The 19,007-nt window shown below is 46.8% G+C and overlaps 1 protein-coding gene and 1 long non-coding RNA gene across 2 annotated transcripts in view; both read right to left on the reverse strand.

The window, feature by feature from the left end:
* Nucleotides 1-19,007, reverse strand: part of LOC147109831 (uncharacterized) — a 296,962-nt gene that overhangs the window by 169,910 nt on the left and 108,045 nt on the right. The window lies entirely within an intron of this gene.
* Nucleotides 16,311-16,817, reverse strand: LOC147109833 (uncharacterized). The gene is made up of 2 exons (XR_015080363.1): nt 16,707-16,817; nt 16,311-16,381 (listed from the first exon to the last, which is right to left on the reverse strand). It is a non-coding gene; the product is annotated as an uncharacterized LOC147109833 (long non-coding RNA).

A 19,007-nucleotide genomic window follows, 5' to 3' on the forward strand; every position in this document is an offset into this window, starting at 1 on the left:
GGGGGTCAGGAAGTTGGGTGGGGTGACGGGTCAGGAGGTTGGGTGGGGTGACGGGGTCAGGAAGTTGGGTGGGGAGGGGGTCAGGAAGTTGGGTGGGGTGGGGAGGGGGTCAGGAAGTTGGGTGGGGTGGGGGAGGGGGTCAGGAAGTTGGGTGGGGTGGGGAGGGGGTCAGGAAGTTGGGTGGGGTGACGGGGTCAGGAAGTTGGGTGGGGTGGGGAGGGTGGTCAGGAAGTTGGGTGGGGTGGGAGAGGTCAGGAAGTTGGGTGGGGTGGGGAGGGGGTCAGGAAGTTGGGTGGGATGGGGAGGGGTCAGGAAGTTGGGTGGGGTGGGAGGGGGTCAGGAAGTTGGGGTGGGATGGGGAGGGGGTCAGGAAGTTGGGTGGGGATGGGGAGGGGGTCAGGAAGTTGGGTGGGTGGGGAGGGGGTCAGGAAGTTGGGTGGGGTGGGGAGGGGGTCAGGAAGTTGGGTGGGGTGGGGAGGGGGTCAGGAAGTTGGGTGGGGTGGGGAGGGGGTCAGGAAGTTGGGTGGGTGGGAGGGGGTCAGGAAGTTGGGTGGGGTGAGGAGGGGGGTCAGGAAGTTGGGTGGGGTGGGGTGGAGGGGTCAGGAAGTTGGGTGGGGTGGGGAGGGGGGTCAGGAAGTTGGGTGGGGTGGGGTGGGGAGGGGGGTCAGGAAGTTGGGTGGGGATGGGGAGGGGGTCAGGAAGTTGGGTGGGATGGGGAGGGGGTCAGGAAGTTGGGTGGGATGGGGAGGGGGTCAGGAAGTGGGTGGGGAGGGAGGGGGTCAGGAAGTTGGGTGGGATGGGGAGGGGGTCAGGATGTTGGGCGGGGTGGGGAGGGGGTCGGAGTTGGGTGGGATGGGGGGTAGGGGGTCAGGAAGTTGGTGGATGGGAGGGGTCAGGAAGTTGGGTGGGGTGGGGAGGGGTCAGGAAGTTGGGTGGGATGGGGGAGGGGGTCAGGAAGTTGGGTGGGATGGGGAGGGGGTCAGGAAGTTGGGTGCGATGGGGAGGGGGTCAGGATGTTGGGCGGGGAGGAGGTCAGGAACTTGTTTGGGGGGTGGGAGATGGTCTTAACCCGCGAGGGTGAGCCCTGTCTGTTCCAAGTGAGCTCTGTTCTGTCTGGAGTTCGCAGTCAGAATGGCTCGAATTACACTTTGGCAAAGTAACTGATTACGTCGGCTGGGAGGATCTAATTACACATTCCAGAGAAACTGCTGGGTGTGTCTTGTCCCCCAAGGGGACCAATCAGCAATCAGGACTTGTCATCCAAGGGAACCAATCAGAGCTTCAGGTGTTGCAAATAAACACATCCTTTAAAGAATACTACCAAAGATTTCAAGGTTCATACATTCAGTCTTTGAAATCCTCCAAGGAACAAGGTAGATATCAATACTCTTTCAATAACTTTTATAAACCAGTGTGGAAATCAGTTTTCTTAAAACGGGACAGAAAATTAAACAGCAAGTGTTGAATACAAGAGCAGGGGAACTGGCTGGGAGTTGCAGAGGCCCCAACAGTGCAATGAAACTCACTGTATCTTTATAAATAACAACAACAACTTATATTTATATAGCACCTTTAATGTAGTAAAACGTCCCAAGGCACTTCACAGGAGTATTATAAGGAGAACAACCCCAGCTTCTTTAGTCTCCACATAACATAAGGACATAAGAGTTCTGACGAAGGGTCATCGACCTGAAACGTTAACTCTGTTTCTCTCTCCACAGATGCTGTCTGACCTGCTGAGTATTGCCAGCATTTTGTGTTTTTATGTTATATTATATAAGAACAATAAGAATTAGGAGCAGGAGTCGGCCATACGGCCCCTCGAGCCTTCTCCACCATTCAATAAGATCATGACTGATCTTCGACCTCAACTCCACTTTCCCGCCGATCTCCATATCCCTTGATTCCCCTAGATTCCAAAAATCTATCTGTCTCAGCATTGAATATACTCAATGACTCAGCATCCATAGCCCTTTGGGGCAGAGAATTCTAAAGATTCACAACTCCCTGAGTGAAGAAATTCCTCCTCATCTCAGTCTTAAATGGCCGACCCCTTATCCTGAGACTCTGCCCCCTAGTTCTCGACTGTCCAGCCAGGGGAAACAGCCTCTCAGTCTACCCTACAATCGCCCTCAGAATCTTATATGTTTCAATGAGATCACCCCTCATTCTTCTAAACTCCAGTGTATGGGCTCAATCTACTCAATCTCTCCTCATAGGATAACCCGCTCATCCCAGGAATCAATCCAGTGAACCTTTGTTGCACCGCCTCTAAGGCAAGTATATCCTTCCTCAGATAAGGTGACCAAAACTGTGCACAGTACTCCAGGTGTGGTCTCACCAAAGCCCTGCACAATTGTAGTGAGACTTCCTTAATCTTGTCCTACAGCCCCCTTGCAATAAAGACCGTCTTGCCATTTGCCATCCTAATGGCTTGCTGTACCTGCTTGCTAACTCTGTGCTTCCTGTATGAGGACACCTAAATCTCTCTGAACACCAACATTTAATAGTTTCTCACCATTTAAAACATATTCTGTTTTTCTATTCTTCCTACCAAACTGAATAACCTCAGATTTCCTCACATTATACTCCATCTGCCACCTTATTGCCCACTCACTTAACCTGTCTATACCCCTTTGCAGGCTCTTTGTGCCCTCCTCACAGCTTACCTTCCCACCTAGTTTTGTAACGTCAGCAAACCTGGATACATTACACTCGGTCCCTTCATCTAAGTCATTTATATAAATTGTGAATAACTGAGGCCCAAGTACTGAAAGGCTTTGACATTCCTTCTGAAGTGCAGTGCACAGATTTGGGCACAATACGCTAGCTGAGGCCTAAACAGTGATTTATAAAGGTTTACCATAATTTCCTTGTGTTGTTACTCCATGCCGCTATTGATAAAGCCTAGGGTCCCAAATGATTTATTAGTAGCCTTAACAATATGCCCTGCCACCGTCAAAGATTTGAGTATGTGAATCCTAAGGTGTCTGTTGCCTCTCCTCAGTTTTCCTTCCAAAATGCATCACTTCACACTGCTCTGCATTAAATTTCATCTCCCATGCGACTGCCCATGTCATTAGTCTATCTACATCTTCCTGAAAACTTCTGCTATCCTTTTCACTGTTTACTGCGTTTCCAAGCTTTGTGTCATCTGCAAACATTGAAATTATGCCCCCAATAGTCAAAGTCCAGATCATAAATATGTATCAGAAAGAGCAGGGGTCCTAATACTGACCCCTGGGGGATACCACTGTATACTTCCCCCCAGTCTCATTAACAACCATTCAGCACTACTCTTTGCTTTCTGTCTCATGGCCAATTTTGAATCAACGCTAACATTCCCCCTTTGATCCCATGGGCTTCAATTTTGTTAACAAGTTTATTACGTCGCACTTTATCAAACACCTTTGAGACTGTAACAGAAAACAAATGATACTTTGGCTACAGTTCCCAATTTTGGTCAGAATCCTTACATTTTGGTTCTTGTTTTGCCACCGACATTGTGGTCCATTTGATACCGAGTTCCTTGGCATATTCATCACCATACCAGACCAGCAGCTCGCACCGAGGAGGAACAGGCTTGCAGGTCCTGTAATAAATTTTGCCGCAGTGCTGAGAGGCTACAAGGTTCTGCTCCTCCTCCTGTCTGGCACAGTTAACAAACCTGGAACATAACATACAAATTGTAAGTGTAAATTAATTCACTCTCTTCTGTATAAGGTAAAAACACACAGTTTATTATATGAAGTGCTTCGGGAGAAGAGTTTAAAGACTCCGCAGTCTAGTAACCCTCTTCTCGCTGTCAGTGGTAGCGAAACTCCTTTTATACATTTTATGAGCCGGATAAGCAAAATATTACACACAAATGTCTTCACTCAATCACGTTCCCTTAGCAACAATTCCCTTGTCCAATTATACACATTCATTATAGTTTGTGCCTTAAGCTGAGTTTGTTTTGTCTTAAGCTGAGTTTGTTTTGTTACTTCCTTGGTGGACTTCATGTTCTGCATGTACACAGTTTGATTGCTGACATTACTTGCCGCACTCAGATCGGCGGAGCCATTTTGTCTTGGTTCATGTCCCTTATTTATAATTTCACTTCTTACACAAATATTTAAGTGGCCAAAAATAAGTTAAAATTGTAAAATGAATACAGAATGTAAAGCATATTAGTATAGCGAGTTAGAATGAGAGAACATGTCCCCAGCCATGGACAAATTTCAATTTCAAACATACTGTCAGGAGAGGGCTCTCAGTGGGGACCAATCACTTCAGTGTAGATACGAAAGATAATGGCCCCAATATTACTAAGGAGCGAGTGTCTGACGGGGGGTGGGGGAGATGCAGCGATCCAGAAATACGGGTTTCCCGGAGTTCCTGCTGAATTTAACGCCTAGAACTGATTTGAAAAAAAATTCTCATTTTCCCAGCCACAGCCACCCAGAATGAGAGGCTGACTGGTTGTTGGGCGGGATATTTTACAGGATGGATCATATGAAATGGGACGAATGATCTTCTTCATCCATTACAATCTTGTGATCCTCACAATATGGTATCAGTCTTCCCTCACCTCATCCAATTTGATGTAGATTCATCCTTCGCATCAATGCATTCAAAATCCTTGTTGGATTTGCTGATCTGCAGAAAAGTATTTTGATAAAAAGACTGGATTAATAAAAATTTTATAAGCAACTTTATCTTTTTATTAGACTGTCATAAGGCTTAACACGTATTGCAAGATTCCATTACATCGCCTCCCACGTCTTTGAGTAAAAATTGACCTTCCTTTACCTGTGTTCTGTGATTATACCTTTTCATCTGAGTGCCCAGTTCAACACGATGGCTGGGACTGAAATGATGTAGCATAGGAGCTCGAAAAATAGTATAATGGTGCTGAACAGTTTCAGGAAGCTTTGTAAAGTCGGAAAAGGTCCCTGAATTACTGCATTGTCAGAGCGCCCAGGATTTGGCAACTGCTGTTCAATACATTCTGAAACTAGGAATGATGAGAGTTTGTTGAGGTGATGCCTGACTCACCTCTGTCCATAAATACAATGACAGCAGGCTCTGGGAATCTCCTGGAGCTGCTTTAATAGGATAATACCTGAATTAGAGCAGCAGCACTAAATTAATCAGAAGATGAACAAAGTACAAGGGACTGGAACGTAGGCTCATTCTTAGTTGACTTTGGCTCCAGTACAAAGCCATTGGATTAAAATGATAACAGCTACAAGGTCACCCAATACCAACAGGCTCTATTCCTCAAAAACAGGAGTGGGGAATCAAGCTAAGAATGCAATAGACAGAGGCCTAGAAATTGGATAAGGCCCAAAAACAGGTGCGGGCAGCACGATGTGCCCACGCCCGTTCAAAGTAGTGCAGGCAGCACATAAAATTCATGCTGCCTGCTCATTATAATGATCGTAGCGCTGAAATGTGCTGCTGATTGTCTTAGTGCTGATTCGGGGGGCCAATATTGGGTGGAGTCTAGTGGCCAATAACGTTTGTTCGAGGCTCTAATACAGGGGAAGTGCTTTTTTGCACAAACACCTCATTGTCATTGTGGAGAAAACCATGGCCCAATAGCCAAGAAAAAGGGCAAGGAGATTTTCTGATGTGGCACTGGAGGCCTTGATCCTGGAGGTTCTATGACATCCTCAGGTCCTCTACCAACAGGGGGCAGGAGGCCCGCGGACACAAGAAGGCTGTGGGTGGAGACTGCTGAAGCTGTCAGTATGATGAGTGTTGGATCCAGTGCTGCAAAATGTTTAGTGACCTCACACGACTGGTCAAGGTGAGTAAATGCATCTTCAAATACCATATCCCACTATCTGTGCCATGAATCGCACACACTGTTCAATGGACCACACCCCCATCAGTCACCCACCAACAATCTCTAGCCAGCACCACTCATACCTCACACACTTACCACAGCTGGAAGACTTACACCCACATCTCACACCTTGCACAAATTGCCAGCTATTCAACCAAGGCAGGCACATCACCCAAACATATTGTACCACACTCACTGACACTTCCCTTTCTCTTGCAGGCCAACTTGCCGCACAACATCCGGGAGCACCAGCAGATGGGTGAAGGGTCATCGGGTGGCAGTACTGTCAACAAGGGCAAACAGCGATGACAAAGTCCAGCACCGCCGTCAGTGTGCCAGTGCAGCCTTCGGTCGCCTCAGGAAGAGAGTGTTTGAAGACCAGGACCTCAAACCCGGCACCAAGCTCATGGTCTACAGAGCAGTAGTGATACCCGCCCTCCGGTATGCCTCAGAGACATGGACCATGTACAGCAGGCACCTCAAAGCACTGGAGAGGTACCACCAACGCTGCCTCCGCAAGATCCTGCAAATCCATTGGCAGGATAGGCGCACCAACATCAATGTTCTCGCTCAGGCCAACATTCCCAGCATCGAAGCTTTGACCACGCTCGATCAGCTCCGATGGACAGGTCACATCGTCCACATGCCCGATACGAGACTCCCAAAACAAGCACTCTACCCGGAGCTCTGACATGGCAAGAGAGCCCCAGGTGGGCAGAGGAAACGCTTCAAGGACACCCTCAAAGCCTCCTTGAAAAAGTGCAACGTCCCACCGACACCTGGGAATCCCTGGCCCAAGACCGCACAAAATGGAGGAGAAGCATCCAGGAAGGCGCTGAACACCTACAAGTCTCATCGCTGGGAGCAAGCGGCAGCCAAGCACAAGCAATGCAAGGTGTGCATGTCAACCCAAGCACCCCACCCACCCTGCCCTGCAAGCACTGTCTGCCCCACCTGTGACAGGGACTATAGGTCCTGCAGTGGACTCATCAGTCACCTGAGAACTCATGTTTAATGTAGAAGCAAGTCATCCTTGGTTCCCAGGGACTGCCTAAGAAGTAAGAAGAAGGGTAAGTCAGATTTGAGAACCACATGGACTTGAAGGAAGTAGTGCTCGCAATAATTGTTGGGGCAGTGACAGAGTCTGTGGTGAGCGGGGAAGCGAAAAACATTGCAGATGATGACGGTATGCTTATACCTAATCCTTCATCTCACAGCCCACTATCCCTCATCCCACAATCTCTTTTCACTTGCACGCTGTTGATGGTGTATGCATGGATATCTGGCTTTCCCTCCTACCTCAACACAACCCGACCCTTGTGCATTTCTCCTTTGAGATACCCAAGCACTGCCAGCAGCCCAGCCTGTCCCTGAAGTTCTGGAGGAGGAGAGTGATGGAGGAGAAGAAGACACAGCGACACTGGAACTGACATTCGCAGACACCAGCTCAGCAACTGGCACTGCCCGTACTTTAGAGGGTAGTATAGAGGCAGGATCTGCACATGGTGAATCACCAGGCATGAGTGAGCTGCAGCCAAGCCAGTGGGAAAGTGTAGCTCGGGTGCCAGCTCCCCGCAGGGCGAGATTACGCACGAGTTCTGCTGCACAGGACTCAGATGATATTCTCGATGGGGCAGCCTTCAGAAGGAGGGTGATGGGCCTGCACACAGAAATGCTTGGTGTAATGGCAAGCCTGCCAGAGAGCCTCTGGTCAGTGTCAAGGAGCATGGAGGAGTCCGGCTCCAATATTATGGGGTTTTGCGCTGGGCTTGGAGCCCATGATTTCCAGGGTGGAAATAATGGGCAACTCCATTAGAGAACTTGTGGACCGAACCATGATGCTGGGTATGATGGGCGAACTCGCATTTCCATTGCAGCACAATGGAAGCGACCCAACGTCTCACTGCTGCAGTGGAAGGGCAGACTGCTCTCCTACAGTCTCAACTTGTTGCCACGCAAGCTCAGACTGATGCCATTGTGGCTGGGTTTATGAGTGTGGAAAAGTGCTTGCAGATTGTCACAGCAGTCCAGCAATCTGTGCTCCAACAGATGGCTAATAATGCTGAGGCCCCATCCCAAGGGAGTGGCAGTGGCCCCGTGGAGCAAGAACCTGCTGTCTTCCCTCAAGAAGACAGCATTCGTACTCCCACCATTGCCACCCTGCCAGTGCGCTTGCACCAGCCAGCCCAGACTTCTGCCGCCCATACCAAGGTGGTGCAGTCTACAGCTGGGCTTTCTAGGGCCAGAGCTGCTCGAGGTCATCCTGCAGGCCCATCTGTCGTCTCCCCACTGAAAGTCAGCAGCTTTCCACCAGCTGCTGCAGCCACTGGGGGAGCACTTCGTAGAAGCATTAGAGTAGGAAAAGGCACACCTAAGACAGACACTATGGGAATGCACAAGGGTGATTAGCTGACTTTGTTCTTTTGATTTGAATTTGATAAATTTATAAATTATGTTTGAAATGTGTTTTGTGGTGGCTCTCATTTCAGCTTTGTGCCCAGGAGGACGCTGTGATGTTCTGTGACAGAGGGATGGTAAGATGGGGAAGTGGTGAGCAACGGGGATCTGGGGTTTCACTCACTGCAACCAGAGTCTGTTGAGGTGCTCATGGACAGCCCATCTGGATCGGGGATGTGCTGCCTGCCTGCTCACTTCCTCCTCCTCCTCTCTTATTTATCAGGATAGCATCTTTGTTATCAAGATAGGCTAAAAGCTTTGGGACTCTACACTTTAGGGAAGCGTAGACTTAAGGGGGATTTGATTGAGGTTCAGAAGATAATGAAGGGTTGAAGGGAATGATTGTGTTCCAGCTGATAGTTTGTTTCAATTAAATAGGTTAAGAAGGACTAGGGGTCACAAATTTAAGTTGTACAAGTCTAGATCTAGGTTAGATGTCAGGACGAGGTTCTTTTCCCATAGAATAGTGGACCTCAGGAACAGGCTGCCATCTTGTGTAGTGGACACGGACTCACAGAGTTCTTTCAAGCGAGAGCTGGACCTGTTTTTGGCTGGGGCAGAGATCACCTCTTACAGAAGGTAGATACGGCAGGGAATTAAGGACAGGAGTGATCTCCTGGACTAGTTTTGATCGCCTCGTTAGGTCAGAAAGGAATTTCCCAGATATTTCTTTCCCAAATTGGCCTTGGTATTTTATGGTTTTGGGTGGGATGGAGTGTATATATTGTGATACACAAGGTATCACAATTGTTTTGGGACAGGCTTGATGGACCCGTGGTGGCATGGGCTGTGCCCTCATGTGGCCAAGTTGTGGAACATGCAGCAGACCACCACGAAATGGGAAACCCGCTCCAGCCTGTACTGGAGGGCTCCTCCTGAGTGGTCAACGCAGCGGAACTGTTGCTTGAGAACCTCAATGGTCTGCTCGATGAGACTCCTCATGGCAGTCGTTATATCAGTGCTGGAGACAAGTGGTGAGGTTGTGGAGGGAACTCATCAGCCAGGGGCAGAGTGGATAGCTGTTGTTTCCAAGCAGCCACCCTTGGGTTTGACGTGGTGGTTCAAAGACTGCTGGCACACCGGACTGGTGCAGGTTGAAGGCATCATGACTGCTGCCAGGATACCGGGCATTCACCATCATGATGCACCGGGCGTGGTCGCACAAGAAGTGCACATTAAGTGAGTGGTAGCCTGTGCAGTTACGGAACATCTCAGGATTGGTATGCGGTGCCCGCATGTGTGCAGTCGATGGCACACTGCACCATGAGGAAGCCCTCCAGCCTGGCAAAGCCACATGCGTGCTCCTCCTACTTCTCTCTGTTCAGAGAGAAGACAATGAAGTCCCTTCTCCTCGAATTGACAGCCTCTGTGACCTCCTGGTTGCAGAGATGGGCAGCAAACTGGGATAAAAACAGAAAATCCTGGAAATTCTTCTTCTTCTTAGGCAGTCCCTAGGATTCGAGGATGATTTGCTTCCACATTAAACATGAATTCTCAGGTGACCAATGAGTCCAATGCGGGACCTACAGTCTCTGTCACAGGTGGGGCAGACGGTGGTTGAAGGGGCGGGTGGGTGGGGTGCTTGGGTTGACATGCGCTCCTTGCGCTTGGCTTCTGCTTGCTCCAGGTATTCGGCGCCTTCCCGGATGCTTCTCCTCCATTTTGTGCGGTCTTGGGCCAGGAATTCCCATGTGTTGGTGGTGATGTTGCACTTTTTCAAGGAGGCTTTGAGGGTGTCCTTGAAGAGTTTCCTCTGCCCACCTGGGGCTCTCTTGCCATGTTGGAGCTCCGAGTAGAGCACTTGTTTTGGGAGTCTCGTAACTCAGCAGGTCAAGCAGCATCTGTAGAGAAACAGAGTTAACGTTTCAGGTCAATGACCCAGCAAACTGGGAGATGTTAACTATATCTCCCGGTCCAAACTGGTGAAAAAATTCAGGGCCACGGTGATGTGCCTCAATAAATCCGAGACTCGATGTTAGCGAAACAAAACAAGGCTTTTATTGACTTAGAAGGTAACACACAGGAGAGAGGTATCTTCCATCCAGAGCTCTGCCATACTGGATGTGCTACAGGCTGGGCCAGCTTACATAGGGGCCAGGTATGGGCGGAGCCCTACACATAGTACAATACAATGGGCCAGGTATGGGCAGAGCCCTACACATAGTACAATACAATGGTGAGGAAACGGAACAGAGGTAAGGGAAATGAAACTGAAACCAACCACAGTCACAGGCAGTGATGAATGGAATATTTCATCACACACGGTGACTTCAGGGCCACTGGGAGAGCCATTCTGCTCTGAGGCTGCATGTTTGGCTGCAGGAGGTGGCAGAGTTCTGTGACTGCCTCCTTGGTGAATCGGAGCCTCCTAATACACTGCCCCTGGCTTAAGCGCAGGTAGAAGTGCTCTTGGAAGACCCTGGGTGGGCAAGACCTCCTGCCCCTCCTCATCCTTCCTCTGCAAGCATCTTGTCTTCTTCTTCACTGCCTCCACTCCATCTCCGTCATACTCAAGCGTGAGGGGGACTGCAAGTAGAGACCCCATGACTGGGAGCAAGTGGTGGGAGCAGAAGCCTTTAAATGAGTAGCAAGGCTTTCTGTCACCTCAGCAACATTAAATAACTGTAGAAAGCTCCAAACAGTCGCACAAACTGTGACAGAGCCAGGACAGATCAAAAAGCAAGTCAGCTGTATGTTGTTGATGATCCCTTTAAATAGCAGTGCTGCTGAACATATAGTCAGTTGGTCGCGATTGGGAGAGGGCGTAAAATGGAGCGGCAATGTCGAAAATGGCAGATATTGTGTCAAACCAACATTCCACACTTATTGACGTCACGATCTGCCTCATCTAAATATCTGGAGTGCGCGCAGGCATCGGCAGCAGTGCCGACCTCCCAAAATGGCGGCCATCGTAGGACCCGCCAAAAGTGAGGCGACCACCATTTTTAAGGAAAACCGGCCTGAACGGCGAGCGCTAAAACTTCGAAATTCGCGGCCACGGAATTCAATAATTGCTCAGCTGGCGGGCAGTGCGGGGGGGAGGAATTCTAGTGAGGGATTTTGTTTCCGAGTGTGAGAATGCTGCCTCAGCTGGAGGCAGGGCAGGTGGCAGAGTTTTTATAAATAGTTGGGAGTCTGACTTTGCCTCAGTGGTGTGAGAGGATCTTTGTCTGTGTGGAGAGCGGATTTTTCTCTCAGCACTGACACTATCAGCTGTGGGGAAGGTGCTGTGAACTTTGATACACCTTTGGTCTCAGTGGGGTGAATTGCAACTGTTTCCTCTGTGGTGGTGTTTGGTGGGTTTCAGTCAGATTGAGGCATGTTTGCTTTCTCGCTTCCTGATGGTGGTGAGTCATGTTCGGGTAGTTCCGTGGCTGCTGCCAGCCCTACAATAAACACACCCAGAAATCCATTCTTCATTTGTGAACATTTCCATGTGTTGACAGGCTAAGTGAACACAAGAGGCCTCACAGCAAAGACTAATTCTGTCTTCACTCGCTGTCTACTTACCAGTAGGACTCTGAGTAGCAACTAGGAATGGGAACCTTGGATAATTTATAGAAAATAAATTCAAATAAGTCCTGAATTTTTTTTATAAAATAAGGAACTTGATAACGACAGTAGTCACTTACCACCCATGAATACCCACTGACAGCCTCTGCTTCTTCATTTGATACTATTCCTTCATAAGGTCCAAAGTGAACGCCTTTGGGAATAACCTGCCCTTCATTCCATACACCAAGACCAGCTTTTCGAATTTTTGAAGTCGCTATGCTGAGACCCTCCGGAAGGGTTAAACGTGCTCTATCTGGCTGACCGAATTCGACCACCGTGTCCTTTAAGAACACTGCAGGGCCATGCACAGGGCATTCTTCAATAAAAAATGTCTCGCAGTCTTCACAAACTAACACATAAAATACAAATTAAAGATGGATCAGGATTTCAATTCATTATTCAGTATTCATGAGGGTGAAGGGGGATAGTACTGAGAAAGGATAGATTACCTATCATAGATTTGATCTTCCTCATTGTTTGATTGCAATTCAGTCTGCACACACAAGTATGATATTTCTGTGAACTATCAGCTGGGAAAAACACTTGGGGCATCTTCTCTCTATGAAAATTACACCCAGTGCCAGTCAGGTCTTCCCCCACTCTGTTGTATACAAGGGCTTGTTCTGGGCGACATGTTCGGTTCTTGACTCCAAGAAGGCAGTACTGACCTCAATTCACAACAGCATTGCAAAAACTGTCAACAGTATCTCCAAGCTGTGCCACACCAGATACGATTAGGAGTGGGCAGGAAGGGAATTTTGCACAAGGAGGCTGAATTACCTCCTATAGGTTATAGCTTCCTCATTCTTTGAATGTGTTTCAACCTGCATATCCAGTAACAAAAGTCCCTCTAAACCATCAGGCAAATCACGCTAGGGTACAGTGCCACTTCTCAAATTTGCCCTTTCAGTTATGCCATCATCTTAGCCCCACACCCCTTCTCAAACCATGTTGACACCCAACTTAATTCTGGCTGCATCATCAATTCTTTGGAGATGGTCACTGCTTGCCATTCATAAGTTTGAATGTTAGCTGCCGCTTATCAGCCCAAGCCTGGATGTTGTCCAGGTCCTGCTGTAGGCTGGTATAGGATGCTTCAATATCCTAGACAAAGGGCTGCTATTCCCTGTAATCAGGGGCCATTAGTTTATGGTTATTGAAATTCATATGAAATTCATATAATAATTCATGAGCGAATTCCAGAATTATTATCAATAGTTTGGGGATCATATTTGTGATTGTTATTCCTTCATGAAAAAGGAAAATCGGTGCCTATTTGTGGGCAAACAGAGGCCTGCACTCCTGTCCCACCACTCTGACATGCTGCATTGCTCCACCAATCCCCTGGCCTACCAAGGCCCCTGTGTCATCACACCAAAATGCCCAGTAAATTATTCCTGCCCTGAGGAAATGGATAGGTTGCTTTGCACATACACAGGTAATCATCGTCACAAAGTTCCCTTTCTTCAGTGTAAACTTTTCTCTCTCTGTTTCTCAAACAGTATCTTCTGCTTTCAGTCTCTTTGGTGGTTTCCTCATTTGCTGACCCCAAGATCTTTCCAGTACAGACAACTGTGGAATAAATCCAGAAAATCAGGATCAAAAATTGAACCAATTAGTTTTAATATTCTTGTATGTAAAGCTTGTTTTTAGTTGAACAGGAGATGCTGAAGATATATGGCTCTGTGGGTAGCACCCTCACCTCTGAGTCACAAGGTTGTGGGTTCAAGTACCACATCAGGGACTTAAGCACAAAAATCAAGGCGGACACTCCAGTGCAGTGCTGAGGCAGTGCCGCACTGTCGGAGGTGCCGTCTTTCAGATGAGGCGTTAATCCAAGGCCTCGTCTGCTCTCTCAGGTGGACATAAAAGGTCCCATGGCACTATTTCGAAGAAGAGCAGGGGTGCTATCCCCGGTGTCCCTGACCAATATTTATCCCTCAACCAACATAAAAAAACAGATTATCAGGTCATTATCACATTGCTATTTGTGGGAGTATGCTGTACGCAAATTGGCTGCCGCGTTTCCTACATTCCAACAGTGACTACACTTCAAAAAATACTTCATTGGCTGTGAAGCACTTTGAGACGTCCAGTGGTCGTGAAAGGCGCTATATAAATGCAAGTCTTTCTTTATTTACATAAATCAGCAAGATATTGCGTTAATCTGATTTGAATGACTACTGGTGTGGTGGCATTATCAACATAGGGCATCTCTTGCTCATTAAAATACCCTCAATTATTCAAAATAGAAATACTTTACTGAAATCCTTTATTCCAGGACAAATACCTTTATTGGATTCACTACGAGCTTCACTTTCACAAACCAAGGTGCTCGTTTCTATTCTGATCTTTTGAACTGAAACAGTCTCTTCCTTAGCTGAAGCAGTTTCCTCAGTGAAGCCTCGGAAAACGTCATCTTCAGCCACTTCGAAATGGGACACAATCTGTGACGGGGTTTTTTGGTTCTGAAATGCAGAATGTGAGAGTGAAAATGTACCTCACAGCACCTGAAGTAGACAATAGCTGCCTCAGGACTCCCTGCATTACAAGTCAAAGCAGTTGTCTGTTGTTCCTCTCCATTAGTTATTGTAGGATATTTAATAAACAGAGCTTCCCAATTACCCAACTGGGGAAATGCAGTTGCTCCCCAGTGTAGTGCTGAGCCACACATATCAGATAGTTCCCTTGTTTGATACTGTACTGTACTGATACTGATCTCAGCAAATGTAGTAAACCTATTAAATTAACCTCAGCACCCTTTTGCAACGGAGGGAATAAAATTAGCCAGGATTCCCAATGATTGCTAACTAATCATCACTTCTGGAAAGGTCTGTGTGCGTGTATATGAAAACAGGATTGACCTTCTCCAACAATGAGAGCCTAACACATGAAGAACAGCTATTTAACAAATACCAACATGGCTGCCCATTAAGTCAGGACAGACTAAGGAAACATATCTACTCATGAATCAGTGCCTTCAGGAAAATGGGAGAGGAGGAGATTCGACACATATTTTCACTCCTTCACCTCTGGTCTTCCCACACCACACACAATCCCTAAAAGAGAGGTAATATTTGACAGTGCCTAAAAACTAACATTGAATTTCAGCTGATGTAAACAAGCAGCTGGAAACAATGATCTTCATTCTGTGGAACATGGAATTATCTTTCCTAACTTTAGCACATCCATTCCACCAGCTGTGTTTCTGAAGGCTGCACACAGAAATTTAGAATACAAAAAAATGAGAGATAAGGTATTAACTGTATGAATAAGTACCTGTCAGCTACGATACTTGCCTTCACCGTTTTCTCCTTGCTCTCCTGAAGCAATTGTATTACAGTTCTAAAGGTACTAATTGTTCTCCTGTGCCTTGTCCATGTGTCTGGATAGCAAGTATTGGCAGGCAACTCAAGATTCAGGAGGCACCAAAGCACAGCTTGATCATGGTCTCCTCTAACTCTACACACATGTACTTTTTCAGCAGAGCTCAAAACACAGCAATCAAGAGCAGGGACCCTGACTAATTTTATTTCTGGGAACCCTGAGGCCCAGTGGGGTTGCCCCATTGCCAAATCTCAGCACAGCGCAAGAATCAAAATTGAATTTGTCTGGGCGTGTCGTACCACACATGGAGAAAAGTATTTTAGATTCAAACCACTTTGCACACAGAACATTCTTCTTGAAGTAAAAGCTAATTGCTCGTTCATGAAGCATCATAGCTACAGAAGGTTAGTCAGAGACAAGAGCCCACGAGAGGAAATCAATGGAGGATCTAGAAGCAGATACAATTTTCTTTAAACTATCTGCCATGCTTGTCACCAAAATTAAGGGCTGCCTGCGTCACTGGACATTTTGCCCCTCAAATCTAGTTCCTAACATGAGAATTGCAATTCTTGATTACAACGACAGGAAGAGGAACCTTGAAATGTTAGTACAGCAGCAGTGACCAAGGGGTTTTGTCTTCATGAACGAGCTAGATCCATATTATGGAGCCTCATGGGCAACATATCAAATTGATGTCCATGTTCCGATTAATTTGCAGTTATTTCAAGTTGCTGATTTTCACAGATTTTGGGATGCTGGTGGAGGATTTATCCACCAACAGCACTAAGAGACCTTTCCAACTCTCCAGGCCATGAATTTCAAGGACAAATAACCAAGTATGAAATATAAATAAAAATAGAACCAAGTTGCCAGGCACCATGGACTGTAAATTGGGCTCTCATGCAGCAGAATGAAAAAGAAAAATTGTTTAATATAAATCTGAGATAAAGACAGAAAAGGCTGGAAGTATGTAGCAGCTCAATTCGTGTCTGAAGGAGAAAGACTGGTTAATGTTTGGGTGGGAACTTGTATCGGTATATCCTTCAGATGCTGACAGGCCTGCCGTGATTATCTAGCAGATTGTTTGAATTTTGACATATTAGTCTGATAAGAATTTCTGTTCACTTTGAATTACCTTTCTGGTATTCTCGTTCTTAGTCTTCTTGGTATCTTCATTGTTAAGGAGAGGCTTAAAGAATCTGAACTCTTAAAAAAAGAAAGACATCAGTGTGATTGAGATAATCTCAGCTCTCAGTTTATTTATGTTAACAGCATGAAGATTCTAAAAATATCTTGTTTATTCAGGCCCAAAAAAGAATCAACATATTATGCAGATAAAAAGTGAAGAAAAATTACACATGTATAAGGGAAAATGTGATCAGACAATTTACTTATATTTCCAGCTCTCCAAAACTTCAAAGTAACTGCCTGCTGACAAAAAATATGTAGTAGTTGCTGGACAAACTGGTTATATTCAGGGTGTTAAAAAAGCACATTTAATGCTTTAACAAAGAAAACACATTCAATTTACTTGGTGGGTTTTTCACAAGAAGTTTAGGCGTCCACTCCTCATCCAAGTCACTAGAAACATACACACGGGGTTGGTGCCCACTGCTAGGTCTTGACATGAACGCTGGATCTGGAACATTCAATCCTGTGAAAATTAAAATATTCCAATCATCTACAGTTGATAATTGCCTGTATTTAATTTGACTTAACTTACTAACGTAAGGCATCTGTTGAATCGAACCATTTTAGAATAATATCAGGTAAGAGCAGCACAGAGGCTTTCCTTTCATCAATGGCATCTGGATGTAAATCCAGCCCAGACTGATCAGACGAAAAGGAGCTTTTATGTTATGTTGGGGAGCTGGGAGCACAGCACTCAGACCCATGCCCTCTAAGAGCCTTGTTCTCCCAGATTTTTATGCCACTGACCCCTATTGGACCCATTGGAGAGTCCAAAGGAAGATTTACATTTGTGACAGCTGACGGTCACTCTCAGTACCGAGGGAAAGGAAGGTCCTTGATGGCATCTGAGATGTAGAGCTTTCCTCCCTTATTCCAATATTTACTGTTTTTATTCTTCATTTAGTTTTAATGACAATCATTTAGTAGTTTTGTACAAAAAGTGGGGGAAAAGCCGCACAGGTACAACAGGAGGTGTTCTGATAGTCAGGTGAGATCAGGATCAGCTGCACTGTCCCCCATATCACAAGCCTACATACAGACAGGATTTTTTCAAAGCAAGTAAATTAATATTCAGCGAATCACAGGTTGGGGGTGCTGCATTTCCCGATATGTGTTCCTAATGTGTGCCAGCAGTTGTGAGATGGAAAATCCCAACCAAAATGTCTAACCACATATGAGAAGAATATCCACTTGGGTGTAATATTGGAAGAATTGTATGGCAGTACGAATCAGAGTGTTCAGGAGAGGAAGGGATAAATGTTGAAAGCAAGAAAATAATTGATCTTGTACAAACCTACTGCAAGCATGGTTTCATAATTCTGCTGCACTTTCTTATAACGGATGTCGACCCATTCACTTAGCTCTGCCCAATCATCTTTGGAAAGATAAACGGCAATGTCTTTCAGCTTCTCTAGAATCTGAAGACATAAAATGAATGTAATTTCTGATACATCTTGGCATTTTATCTGTAATCTTCACAAACTACAATTGTAAGATTAGCTACCCTGTCAGATCTGCCAATCTTTAAAAGAATATCCTCCACACCACTTGAATGGGCCGGCACAGCCAGCCTTTATTGGAAGCCATCAATATCGTGGCAGCGTGATGTTGAAATGCCTTGAAGGAAAGTTGTCTCAAGACCTTCTACAATCAGTGTTGGTGCTACCATGCTCCAGAGGATGTCTGGAAAGGCAAAGCAAAATGGCTAAAAATGCTCCCACACACCATCCCCTTTTCTAAATTATTCTTCCTCACCTTCTTTATGCTCACATGCAACATTCCAGAGCCAATTGTACACAAAAACCTTAAAGCAGGTTTTTTGGTACTGCTGTTTTTGAGCCAGTTGTTCAAGGACACCCATAGTGAAAGCCTCCGATTCCTCCCCCTCAGTGTGACTTTATCCACACTCACCCGAACGTCATAGTTGAGATCAGTCTGGTTACTTCAAGGTACACAGCAAAAGACCATTCAGCAAGCTTCACCATGTTGTTAACTATGGTAGATCTACTCTTTTAACCTCATTTTCCCCATAATTCTCCATTCAATTAATATCCATACAACCCAAGTATCTATCCCCTTTTAAATACCTGAATAAATTCTGCATCAATGGTCTCCTGTTGTAGTGCACTTCACATTCCCACAATATTTCCTATTAATAATTTTCTCCTGGATTAACTTTTCAAAAGCTTAGTTTTAATTTTAAATAGATGTCCCTTTATTACAGACTAGCTGAAGTGCCCGGCGGTGCCGAGGCTTTTTCGAGGGCATGTTGTTGGAAGAGAGAGAGAGCGACTGTGGGGGGGAGAGAGAGAGAGCGCGACTGGGGGGGAAGAGAGGGCGGGTGGGGGGAGGAGAGGGCGGGTGGGGGGAGGAGAGGGCGGGGGGGAGGGGAAGGGGGAGGGGGAAGGGAGGGCGGGGGGGAAGGGCGGGCAGGCGGGGGGGGAAGGGAGGGCGGGGGGGGAGGGGAAGGGCGGGGGGGAGGAAGGGGAAGGGGAGAGGGGAAGAATGGGGAGGGGGGGAAGGGGGGGGGAGGGAGGAAGGGAGGGCTTGAGGCTGAGAGACGGCCACGGCCACGCCCGGTTGCCGGGGTAACCCTGCCGCGCCGCACTCCCGAGAGCCCCGCTCTCGAAGCCGCAGCCGC

Source organism: Somniosus microcephalus, chromosome 12 (genome assembly GCF_052327205.1).
Source record: "Somniosus microcephalus isolate GS21.2 chromosome 12, FLI_Smic_1.0, whole genome shotgun sequence".
Lineage (NCBI taxonomy): Eukaryota > Metazoa > Chordata > Chondrichthyes > Squaliformes > Somniosidae > Somniosus > Somniosus microcephalus.